Here is a 13,923-nt window from a genome sequence, read left to right on the forward strand (position 1 = left end):
GACCTGCCTGGGGGATAGGCCCCACACTTACACCACTGGCATGGTTGGTGAGATCATGGGTGATATGCGGCCAGTGGGATGACAGGCTGTGTGACAGGCATTCTAGAGACTGGCATAGTTATAGCGGCAGCTCATTTAGTGGGTTCACACTATAGAGAACCCTAGTATGTATTTGGTTGAGTACCTTTTCATATGTGAGTACTCTTATCTTTGTATATGGTGTGTTGAGTGTTGAGTGAAGAAGAAGAAGATTTTCAGCCTCTCACCTTGTGTGTTCTCTCTTAGGGTTTTGTGAGTGTGTGTGTGTGCTTGCAAGAGCTCAAGCTCTCTTCTCCCCTGCATCTTTTCAACGATGCTGAAACGATTTATTTTGGAACAAAACGTTTCAACACCAGGTAGGTAGACCCATTGGACCGAAATGATCATATACATAAAATGTGAAGGTACTGTCCAATAGTTATAAGATTATACTAGCATATTTATCATCAGTAAACAAAGAAGAATTACAAAAGAGAAGAGAAAAGAACAAATAGGGTGAAAGAAGAAAAGAGAAAAGAACAAATAGGGTGAAAGAAGGAAAGAGAAAGATTTATAAAAGATAAAAAGCACACAAAATCACAACCTTTTTCTCCACATGAAACGATATGGTTTCAATGTACACATGAAACGTTTCAACACTGAAACGTGAAACAAGTTTCAAAGCCATCGAAACGAGTTTCATGGTGACCATGATTAGGTCCCTAATTTATAGATTAGTGTCCAGGGTAACTACACCATAAATAGCTCTCTCGCTATAAACAATCATTAAGCATGTTTTATCAATGCAAGAACCCTAGCCAAGAATCTACCTACTAATTCGTCATTTTGGGGCTTCCTAATTCCATTGGATTAGGTCTCTAATTCGTAGATTAGTGTCTATGTCACTATTTGGGCATTCTTTGCGCTTCAAGCTTATGGACGAGTTCCATAAGATAGATTGGCATGGTTGAGGACTCATTGTGAACACCAAGAGCCAGTAGGCTAGGGATACTGATCCGTGCCCATATCCAGAATATGGTACCATGGGGTACTAGGTAAATGAAATGGAAAACTGTTCCACGGTGCATTCTTGCATTGCATCTATGCGTGTAAGGTTTTGAACCTGTTTTGTTGCATGCGTGAATTGTGTGTGTAGATCATGAGTTGGGGACGCCCTCTTGTGAACCGTGCGAGTGAATATGTCTTTTGACCTTTCTTGTGGCATGTAGACAAGTGGTAAGTATACGACTTTACTTATGTTGCTCATTTTATGAGCAAATGGCAAATTTTTCTGTTTTGCAGGTCCACACTTTAATAAGTGTGTTCGCCCAAGTTATAAGTGACTTTGGGCATCCACACTTCATTAAAGTTCGGGCAGACAATTCATAAAGAGGTTGGACCAATTTCTACTCTCGATCGGACATGCATATATTCAAGCGTCCTCCCACCTATCAAGAGGGATGGTTTGGAGGGGTGGCCTAATAGGCACCCTCCACTCATTGTCTACATGTTGGGAAAGTTTATCTTTCCTCTCTCTCCTCTATCTAGAATTGGGCGCCAACTATATGGGGACTTCTCTTTTCATTTTTGGACACACACTTATGGAAAAGTTGATTTTCTTCTTTCTCTTGATTCCCATAGCCATGAAAGCTTGAGAAATCTTGTCTTCTATTTATATAGTTTCCATATGATCACCAATTTGCAAAGTTCCTCTTCTATTCATGAATATGGAGCCTCCTAAGCATTCTATTGTCCCCAAATTTTTTGTAAATCCTAATTTACAAAAACCTTGAATCTGTTAGAAATTCTAATTCTATTAGAAATCCTAATTTCAGAAACCTAATTTTGGGGCAACCATAGTACATCTATAGCCCTTTGCTTTGGGCATCTTTTGCATCCAAAAGGCTCAATTTTGGAGTCTGAATACCTGCCAAAAATCTTAATTTACAGAAACCCTAATTTCAGTCGAGTGTGGAAATGGACCTTGGAAGCGTGGACATCAACCATACGATGGTTGTACTCAAAGGTAAGAAGCAGAATTGTGGTAAGAGCTCATTTAAGCTCTCTTTCACCTACTCAAGATCTGAATACTAGTCATTATGGTTCTATGTCTCGGTCTTGGCACACACAATGTTTGTGTATGGATGCCAATGGAGCATGGGTGCATTTGATTAGCTATGAGGGATTGAGGAGTGAGATTGTGAAATCAAATGGAAGCTATAGAAGCAATCAACCACATCAACAACCATGTTTGCAATGCTGTTTTCATTTGCATGAATGCTTATGGACAGTTTGGTATGTGAATGTTCGTGAAGCTTGTAACAGGAATCTTGACAATACAATCTATTACAAGGGGTCGGCTCTTTTCGGCCCTAGTGCAGTGTGCAAGTGATTTGAATTTTCAGCTTTGTGAAGCTTCATTTTGTGGTGCCATTTTCAACTTGTTTAATTGTGTTAAGTGTAAGGCAAGATTGTGCTCAACTCCGAATGGGGGAGTCTCATTGGTATCAGAGCCTAGGATCTTCTCTCTTCTTACGAGGAAAATGATCCAAAATCTTGCAAACACTAGCATTTAGCATTGTTAGACAATATGGCAAGCCAAGACAATATGTATATGCGGAACATGGAGAAGAGAATGTACACATTGATTCTTATATGCATAAGCAAGATATGGCTGAAAATTTCTCTCATGCATTTCATGATGGCAAAGTGCATGGTGGACAGTCGTCCCATGCTAGAGAGGAAGAGCATGTAATATATGTTCATTTGGGATGGTCGTCCCGTGGCAAGGAGAAGGCTTTGGAGAAAACTAGACATGATGCTATGCATGCAACTCTCAAGAAGAAACTATGTGAAATGCAAGGCCAATTCAAAAGCATGAGATTCACAAACTAAGAATATATGTCATATGTTAAGGCAGCTCGCCTTCGTGAATGATGCATTAGAAAATGTTGCATTGGAATTATTGAGATGTCAAGCTCAAATGAGCTGACACTTATAATATGCCTGGGTGACCGTTTTTGCCACTTACATCACTGGCGTGTTTCGTAGGATGTTGACATGATAGATCTTTGTCAGTGATTCTACAGTTGGACTACACCAGTTGCTAGTCCACCATTGAGTTATGGCATACTTATCTTGCCAGCTCACTCACTTAGCATGTTCACATTATGGATCGCATGTACATAGTACTTTAGTACTTCTGTTGTGTTTCCTTTATCTTGTTGATGGAACTCTTTTGTTAAGAAGAAGAAGAATAAATTTTCAGCCTCTTATCTTGTGTATTCTCTTCTAGGGTTTGTGTGAGTGTGCGTGCTTGCAAGAGCTCAAGCTCTCTTCCTCCATGCATCCTTTCATGGTATTCATGCTAAGAAGCCGAGTAGCAAAGCAAGAGAAGAATAGGAAGCGGTACGAGGGTAAGAGCTTCACCTACTCTTTTCTTTTTGTGTTGGCTACTACACCCTTGTTCGGAGCTCTTCAGGAGGCACTGACAATGAACTCCGATTGAGGAGTTGTCTTCGCGGGAGTGGAGTTGTAGGACAACTATATTGTCCTTTGAACGGAATTTTTTGGGCTGAAAACGTGTTTCGAGCACGTCTTGACGTTCGTTTTTCAGTTTGCAGGTGTTCGCGTGTACTGCGATAAGTTTCGATTCTTTGTAGAATTTTGTTTTTGGAACTATAAGAAGGGCTTTTGGTTGTGCAGACATTGTGTGTACTGCAAGGAGGTCTCAAAGGTGCTATTGGGTGTATGTATGCGAATTGAGGTCATTGGTTATGAAAGTTTGGGTGCAGTATGGTACCGCTACAGCGAATACATCAATTTGTGCAGGTCAAACAAGAGTGCTGTTTTTGGTGAGTTTGTGTTGCAGACAAGATGCCAAATGATGGAATTAACCAGATTGTTGAAGAGAAGCTTGACAAGAACAACTTCCATGTTTGGAGGTTTAGATTAACAAATTTTCTGATGGGAAAAGGCTATTGGGACTACATTGAAGGTGAACATGAGGAGGCACTAGAGATACTTGAGATTAATCCAACTGTTGCAGATGTAAAAGAATACAAGGATTGGAATCAAGGAGCAAGGAACATCATGTATTGGCTTTCTATTAGTATACCAGACACTATGATTGGACATATACAAGATGCCAAGTCACCCTAGGAGGCATGGGACACCTTAGTGAAATTATATGAAACTAATACTAAGGTACGAAAGATTCAGTTGAAGAATGAGGTTCATATTGTGGAGAAGAAAAACATGTATGTGAATGATTATGGCTTAAAGATGAAAGGCATTATGGAATCTCTCGCATCTATTGGTGTTTTTGTTGATGATGATGATAAGAGTATGTCTACGTAGTCTCCGGTCACAATACAAGGCATTCAAGACGTCTATTGAGACTGGGGAGGACATTTCCAACTTTATAGATTTGGTGTCAATGTTGATCATTGAAGAAAAGAGTTTGGGTGAAGATCAATCTTCACAAAACAAAGGCAGTTCAGAGCAACAGGCCTTTTACACAAGTGTAGGTAGAGGCCAAGACCGTGGTCAAACAAGTAATCAAAATTATGGCCAACAACAACAATCCCATGAATCACAACACCACACAGGTGGAAGAGGTCCGTTTAGAGGCAGGGGAAGTCTGGCAGTTTTTAGTGTTTTTACTGTGACAAACCTGGGAATGGAAATTGACTAAGGTAATAAAATGATATACGAGGTAATTTTTACTGTGGCAAACCTGGGTATGTGCAGGCATATTGCTATAAGAAGCAAAATGACATGAGAAGTGAAAAAGTGTAGTAAAATAATTATGCGTTCTCTAGCCGAAGTAATGAGGATAATGATAGATTGTTTGTTATGCGGTATGTGCTTAATGCTGTGTTCGAAAATGATGTATCCACATGCAATGATGATGTATGGTATGTGTGCGCGTGGGGTGTGTGTGTGTGGGAGTATATATTTGTTGAAATTTGAGCATAATGATGAGCTATGGTGGATCAAACACTAGAATCAACATCATTAACAAAGTAATTAGCAAATGATTAAGACGTAATTAGTGAATAATTAGCAAATAGATTAATGTAGGCATGGATACTCAAAAACCAGCAAATTCTCATTAGGGCTATGCCTCAATTTATAGAGTTTACATCAAGCATCAAATCCCATTGATTTCTCCATGATTCACTCCCAGAATATCTCCACCTTTTGCCTGATTCTCTCCACCTCTTCTCTTTTCCCTGAATATCTCCCAGAATATCTCCACACTCCTAAATTCCCTCATGCTACCCATTATTCTCTCCCAGTAGATTCTTCTCACCTTTTCACAGGTTCTTTCACAATTACATCTCCTCTTTTACAGTCTCTATCTAAGAGCTTGTTCCCACACTTGTATTTTCAACATCTCCCCTCAAGTGAATACTCCTAGTACACTTAGACCCTATACTAAGTTTGCCTCCCCTTACTTGATAGTCCGCGACCAGTATCTACTCCTCCCCTCAAGTTATCTCAGCACACCTGGACCCTGTATCAAGTTTCTCTCTCTTACTTGACAGTCCGCGACCAGTGCCTCAAGTCCCTAAACTCCATAGTCCTTGACACTCTCTCTCTCTATGTGTCCAAGGCTACTATAAGTGCCCGCGACCTTGACTAAAGTGCTCACACATACATCTACCACGTGGCCTACATCATCGGTGGCTCAGAGGTGGTTTTACTTTGTTGGAGCAGGTTACATTGGGTTGTGGGGTCTCTCTCTCTCTCTCTCTCTCTCTCTCTCTCAGAGATTTTCACATGGCTCCTTACTCTTCGGAGCCTCACATCTTCTTTTGTCTTCAGTCTTCTTGTCGTGGCAGCTTCTCTCCACGCGTCCGTCTCTTCTTTCAGTCTTCTCGGGGCAGCTTCTCTTCTCATGTCCATGTCTTCCTTTAGATCTTCTTGGTGTGGATCCTCTTCTTGGGAAGAGAGATTCTTCTTCTTTCATGGCCGGGGCCATGAGCTCGTCCGTTAGGTCATTTTGCTCCATGTGAGCAACATGTTTCAATGTTTTGCTGACAGTTCCTTTGGGCTTTTTATGTTTATTTTGTATCATTATGCAATGTAAACCCAAATTTATGCGGGAGGTCTTACCTCTTGCCTTATTTTGGACAAGGGCAGTGTATGCTCCCAATTTTACACTGATGCAATGTGCCCAATACATAATGCGTATAGCATTCATTCTCATGCACATTCCAAATGCAACTCTGGCTGTGAATAATCTTGAATTTGAGTGAGATTTACAGGCATTAATCAAGGGTTAAATGCAAAATGATGATTTTCACAAATTTATCAGCACAATTTTCTCAGAAATTATATTAAATCAAGGGTAACCAATTTGTACGGGATGGTTGGAGTATCAAACCAACTCCGATTTGCAATCTGAAGTTATAGAGATCTGTATTAGATACCTAATGGTTAATTTGAACCCTCAATTGCACCAAAATATAGTGATTAGCATTGATTAATCACTGATTAGCAAATTAATGCTCTGTTTTGTGTGTAGAAAATAGAGTATACGGGGAGTCCAGATCTGGTGCCTTCCACTTCAAATGAGCTCAAATGCTTTCAAAGGCATCAATAGCAATGAGTCTAGTAGAGGATTAAGCCAAGAAACACAAGATTTGACCAAATATTGAAAGCTTAATCTCTGTTTTACCAAAGTCACCTGCAGATTTGATGAAGAGCTTGGATCTCACTGTACACTTGATGAAACTCAATTCTGTCTTCACCAGCTTGTAGAGCATGCTTGATTACCCCTTGGGCTAAGAGGAATTAGAAGGATTTAACTTGATGAAGTAGCAATGGCAAAAATAGCTCAGAAAAACGACGCCCAGCAAATCTGCGATTTCTCCCTCTTCGCTTGACGGTTTGCGCTTTTGTTTGGATAGGATTGAAGAGCTTTGAGGTGGCTACCATATGCTAGAAGGGCTTGCCCTAATTTGATGTGTGCAAGGTGCTAGAGACCCTCCACTGGCTGGGGGTGAAGACGGAAGTGAAAAACTCACTAAAAAATTGATTTTTTACTAATTATCTACTAATTCTCATTAATTAACTAATGGGCTCATAAACCTAATTGATTCTAGGCATGGCTCTGATACCATGTTGAAATTTGAGCATAATGATGAGCTATGGTGGATCAAACACTAGAATCAACATCATTAATATAATGATTAGCAAATGATTAAGACGTAATTAGTGAATAATTAGCAAATAGATTAATGTAGGCATGGATACTCAAAAACCAGCAAATTCTCATTAGGGCTATGCCTCAATTTATAGAGTTTACATCAAGCATCAAATCCCATTGATTTCTCCATGATTCACTCCCAGAATATCTCCACCTTTTGCTCGATTCTCTCCACCTCTTCTCTTTTCCCAGAATATCTCCCAGAATATCTCCACACCTAAATTCCCTCATGCTACCCATTATTCTCTCCCAGTAGATTCTTCTCACCTTTTCACAGGTTCTTTCACAATTACGTCTTCTCTTTTACAGCCTCTATCCAAGAGCTTGTTCCCACACTTGTATTTTCAACAATATTGATACCAAGTTCTACACCCACAATTGGACACTGATGCCGTTAGTGGAGATGTCGTAGTATCTAGTCTATACCATGCATGATGGAGTTGATGGTTTATTGTCTCGTGGATGACTACCATGAGGTTATAAATTGCACTTTTTTATAAGGTGAATTTAAACATGTTTCTGGATTCATCTAGTTATATCTTTATGTTGTAGTAGTGGACATGCAAATTTTACATTGTGAAGTTTTCGTCCAAGTTACAGCTAGATATCGTGTTAATTCTCTTCATCTTTTGTGGTGCGTGTCTTATCAACTAGCTTTTTGTTGTAATAATTCTTTCTATTTGTTATAATCCTTAGTGCTAGGCTTTATTATGGTTGAGTCTATCCTGTATCTTCGGAGCTCTGACAAAAACTCAGTACACAGACTTTTGTATGGATGTATGCTTTTATGTGTGTGTGTGCGTGCGTACGTGGGGAGGGGTGTGTGTGTGTGTGGAAGCATATATTGATACCAAGTTCTACACTCATTATTGGGCATTGATGACGTTAGTGGGGATGTCGTAGTATCTAGTCTATACTATGCATGATGGAGTTGATGGTTTATTGTCTTGTGGATGATTACCATGAGGTTATAAATTGCACTTTCTTGTAAGGGGAATTTGGGCATGTTCTTGGATTCATCTAGGTATATATATGGTATGTGGATTCAGGTGCTTCGAACCACATGACCAGTCATGGCGAGTGGTTCAAGGATATGAAAAATTTTGAAAAGTCAGATTTTGTTGAAACAGTGGATGATACTACTCATCCAATTGTCCATGTTGGAAATGTGCCATTGTCTATGCAGGATGGTAAGGTGAAGTACCTTGCAGACGTACTTCACGTTCTAAATATTACAAAGAATCTGGTTTTTGTTGGTCAGATGATTGAGTAGGGTTTGCAGGTGCGCTTTGACCTTGATGGTTGTTATGTCGAAGACTTTAAAGATAAGTGCAGGTATGGTTGTAAAAGGTAATAGAGTGGGCAGAATGTTTACACTAGATGTAAATATGTCTGAAGTGAAAGTTGCAATGTTTGCATAAAGATCAAGAGTTGTAGATATAAGATACAAACATTTGGTATAAGAGAATTGGACATGTAAATGCGCAAAGAATGAAGTCTATGCAGACTAAAGAAATTGTGACAGGGTTGCCTAAGTTTAAGATTGATGATATGGAGAAAGTATGTGAAGCATGTCAATTTGGAAAGCAGACAAAGCATGTATTTTCACATGATAGAAATGTGAGCAAGAATGTACTAGATGTTGTGCATTTAGATGTATGGGGTCTTGCAAAAACATCTATGGATGGTTGCAGATATTATGTAACATTCATTGATGACCACACGAGCAAAGTGTGGTGTATTTCATGAAGGAGGAGTGAAGTTTTCACTTACTTTCAGAATTTCAGAGTAATGGCTGAAAGGCAAACAGGGAAGCATGTGAAGTACCTAAGGTCAAGATGGAGGGGAAGAGTACTTCTCCAACGAGTTCTCTGATTTTTTGCGGAAGAATGACATTCAGAGATTGTTTACATGTAGATACACTTTGCAGTAAAACGAAGTTGCTGAGTGGAAAAACAGGCACATTACAGAGATAGCAAGAGTATTGTGGTGTATTTCATAAAGGAGAAGAGTGAAGTTTTTACTTGTTTTTAGAATTTTAGAGTGATGGTTGAAAAACAAACAAGGAAGCATGTGAAGTGTCTAAGGTCAGATGGAGGGGAAGAGTACTTCTCCAATAAGTTTTTTGATTTTTTGCGGAAGAAGGGCATTCAGAGACAGTTTACATGTAGATACACTCTGCAACAAAATGAAGTTGTTGAGCGGAAAAATAGGCACATTGTAGAGATAGCAAGAGCATTGATGACAGAGAAGAATATGCCGCATAACTATTGGGCTGAAGCTGTTTCTACTACAGTTTATATCATGAACATGACTCTTATTGTAGCCATACATGATGTAACGCCAGAGGAGAAATTCAGTAGCAAGAAACTTGATTTGTCTCACTTGAAAGTTTTTAAATGCATAGCTTATGTGCATGTGCTAGATGAGTTGCGTACGAAGTTGGATCCAAAGACAGAAAAATATATTTATTGGATATTCTCTTGTGAGCAAAAGGGATATAGATGCTATAACCTTTCTACACGTGAGCTGAGGGTAAGCAGACATGTTATGTTTGATGAAATGAGTAGTTGGTATGCTGTTGAGAAAGATGCCGTTGGAGTTGATGTAACTGAAAATGTGATTGCACAGAATGCAAGTCAGCAATAGCTATCAGTGAGCGGACTTGGAGAGTTCTCTGTTGTTGGGTCTATTGATAGACCATGGAGTGGCAGGCTGCGTCAAAGTACCAATCTTGAACACGCAGCTAGTACATTGCGAAAAGACAAAGAGAAGGTTGGTGAGCCTCTTGGTATGCTCGATATTTCTGCAGGGCATTCTTTTGTTGATGGAGAGTCTAGTGGCTCGGAGCAGAGTCTTGATGATGAGCTTGGGATTCTAGCTATTAGAACACCTGGTGTAAGAAAGACAAGAGAAGTTGTAAAATTGCTAGGTAGTGATCATGGACAACGTAGGTCAGGGAGATTCAGAAAAGATATTGACAGGTTGACATATGATGGTTATGTCACTCATCATTTTGCATATATGGCTAAAGTTGTGCAAGATGTTGAATCCACATGTTTTGAAGAAGTTGGGAATTTAGATTGGGAGAAAGCCATGGATGAAGAAATGGTTGCATTGGATACAAATGAGACTTGGGACTTGGTGCCATTGCTCGAGGACAAGAAGGCTATTGGATGCAAGTGGGTGTACAAAATAAAGCACAACTCAGATGAAAGTATGAGCAGGTATAAAGCAAGATTGGTTACCAAAGGTTATGCTCAAACTTATGGCATTGATTATGAGGAGACGTTCAGTCCCGTTGCCAAGATGGCAACTGTGAGAGTTGTTATTGCGGTGGTTGCATCAAAAGGATGGGTTTTACAACAAATGGATGTTAAGAGTGCATTCTTTATGGAGGACATAGGGGAATATTTTCCACCACAAAAATGATTGAAAAATATTTCTTTTGCCCAGGTATGAGGAAAGAGAGAGACTTCTGTTCGTGCATGTATCACCTGTCAAAAGGTAAAGTTTGATAGGCAAAAGGCTCTTGGTTTACTTCAGCCTTTGCCTATTTCTAACTAGCCATGGGAAAGCATCACAATGGATTTCATTATGGATCTTCCTTGTACACAATATGGTAATGACGCATTTGAACCATTGTGGATAGGTTTAGCAAGCAAGCACATTTCAAACATGTCAGGAAGACCATAAAAGTTGAGCATATGGTCAAACTCTTTATGTCATAGGTGTTTAAGTATCATGGTATGCTTAAGTCAATTGTGGGGATAGAGATCCCAGAACAACAAGCTTCTTTTGGAGAGTTTTATTTGATAACATGGGCACAAAGCTAAATTTTTCATCCGCTTATCGTCCTCAAACAGATGGACAAAGTGAAGCCGCAAATTCAGATGTATTGGATTTGCTTAAATGCTGTGGCAGATCAAAAATCTTCTCAAGAAAAGTATCTACCACTTGTGGAATTTGCATACAATAATACGGTACATGCTTCTACAAGCAAGGCTCCTTTTGAGATCATGTATGGCAAAGCGGTATTGCCACCCATCCTACGCACTACGGATGAGATTTTTGCTACCGATGAGTGGTGTAGTACCCAATACCACGGAGTCTGGAATTATGCTAATAACATCTTGAGTGTGTACCTCTCTTCAGTATTAGAATGTGAAGTCTGTGCTAGTAGACTCTTGGAGTTATGTGTAACCTTGAGGAAAAATAGCAGTAGTCGGGCTTGGTCCATCGTGTAGCCAGGCGTCACCACATATGTGGGATTAGTAGGGCTAATGATGGTGTCTCCATCTCACTCAAGGTAGAGTCTCATGCATTTCTTGTCCCAACTTGTGTCACAGGAAGTCACATGGGCATGGTGATTTCCTGTCTAAGCCTCTCTTGATCTACAATAGCCTGAATACATTCCACGACCATTCGAAGTCGCTCTTCCTCATCTGTGGAAGTAGAAACGGCTTGTTTGATTTCCTCCCAGCTAACAACATAAATAAGGCCTCTCTTGATCTACAATAGCCTGAATACATTTCATGACCATTCGAAGTCCCTCTTCCTAATCTGTGGAAGTAGAAAAGGCTTGTTTGATTTTCTCCTAGCTAACAACATAAATAAGGCTTGTAGCCAAATCCGTCAAGGTTTCCTAGGTTGCATCGAATTCCCAGCTCTTGGTTTGTAATAATGTGTGAGAATCTTACACCGAGATCCACCTTGGATATAAATTCATGTGGTCTTGTGCTCTCTAGGTTGTTAGTCACGTAGGCAATTGGTGAAGCTTGGGTGGCTTGTCCAATTGGTACAGTTTTGGCCGCTAATCGTCACTATTGGACTTTGCGTAAGGTCTCTTTTCCTAGCAGCTTGGATTAGGGCTTCTACTTCTTGCACCTCCTCTTTGATCCTGCCATCTAGCAATAAGGTTGTGCAAGGTTTTGATCTACAGGCATTGGGTTGCCGGTCAAGATTGGTCCCATATGGACAAGGATTTCCATGTTTGAGACCTTGGTATTGCCTTTGCACTGGTTCGGATAGATATTGAACGTTCTCAAGCAAAGCATAAGAAGGTTGCCGACAAGCATAGAGGGCAATTGGATATCAAAGAAAATGATTTGGTATTGTTAAAATTTGAGAAAACCACGCCTAGTAAGAGACGTGCTAATAAGGAGGTCCGAGGGAGCATGTCCTAACCTCTCTACGAGGTATTATGAACCCTTAAAAGTGATCAAAAAGCTAAATGATGTGGCTTTCCGGCTTGCTTTACTAGATCATTGGAAGATACACAATGCATTCCATGTGAGCCTCTTGCGCGTGGGACCTCCACATGTGGAACCAATCCTAGAAGATTCACCGTAAGTGGATGAACTGGAAGAGATTTTGCAATCCGAACAAATTGTCTTTCATAAAGAGCGTAAACTTGCATGTGAAGCTACAAAGACAATATCTTGTGAAATTCAAGAATTTTTCTTCCATGGATGCAAAGTGGATGGATGAAGCTCACTTTCAGGAGTACCCATAGCTCCTTCGAGCATAACTGGAAGCATTTCAGTTGTGGTCAACTGTTTAGAAAGGGGGGGGGAGAGGGATGTCACTATTTGGGCATTCTTTGCACTTCAGGCTTATGGATGAGTTCCATAAGATGGACTGGCATGGGCGAGGAGGAGTTGTCAACACCTAGAGCTGGTAGGCTGGGAATATTGATCCGTGCCCATATCTAGAATATGGCACCATGGATTACTAGCTAAATGAAATGGGAAACTGTTCCATGATGCATTCTTGCATTGCATCTATGCGTGTAAGGTTTTGAACTTGTTTTTGCATGAAATGTTTTGTTGCATGTGCGAATTGTACGTGTAGTTCATGAGTTGGGGACGCCCTCTTGTGAACCGTGTGAGTGAAATTGTCTTCTGACCTTTCTTGTGGCATGTAGATAGGTGGTAAGTATACTACTTTACTCTATGTTGCTCATTTTATGAGCAAATGGCAATTTTTTTTTGTTTTGCAGGTCCACACTTTAATAAGTGTGTCCGTCCAAGTTATAAGTGAGTTTGGGCGTCCACACTTCATTAAAGTTCGGGCAGACAATTCATAAAAAGGATGGACCAGTTTTCACTCCTGGTTGGTCAGGCACATATTCAGGCGTCCTTTTTTGCATGTTATGAGCTTTGGACGGCGGTCTCCCACATGTCAAGAGGAGGGATGGTTTGGACGGGTGGCCCAATAGGCACCCTCCACTCATTGTCTACATGTTGGGAAAGCTTATCTTCCTTGTCTCTCCTCTCTCTAGAAGTGGGTGCCAACCATATCGGGGCTTCTCTTTTCATTTTTGGACATACACACTTATGGAAAAGCTGATTTTTTTCTTTTTCTTGATTCCCACAGTCATGAAAGCTTGAGAAATCTTGCCTTCTACTTATATAGTCTCCATATGATCACCAATTTGCAAAATTTCTCTTCTATTCATGAATATGGAGCCTCCTAAGTATTCTATTGTTCCCAAATTTTTTGTAAATCCTAATTTACAGAAGCCCTAATTTCAAAAACCCTAATTTTGGGGCAACGATAGTACATCTATAGCCCTTGGCTTTGGGCATCTTTTGCATCCAAAGTCCCAATTTTGGAGTCCGAATACTTGCTGAAAACTCTAATTTACAAAAACCCTAATATCAGCCAAGAGTGGAAATGGATCC

General features: G+C 40.1%; 1 protein-coding gene across 1 annotated transcript in view; it reads left to right on the plus strand.

The window, feature by feature from the left end:
- LOC147611518 (myosin-11-like) overlaps positions 1-13,923 on the plus strand; it is a 151,537-nt gene that overhangs the window by 37,255 nt on the left and 100,359 nt on the right. The window lies entirely within an intron of this gene.

The sequence above is a fragment of the Cibotium barometz genome, chromosome 47 (assembly GCF_041138505.1).
Source record: "Cibotium barometz isolate CiBa-2024 chromosome 47, ASM4113850v1, whole genome shotgun sequence".
In the NCBI taxonomy this organism is placed as follows: domain Eukaryota; kingdom Viridiplantae; phylum Streptophyta; class Polypodiopsida; order Cyatheales; family Cibotiaceae; genus Cibotium; species Cibotium barometz.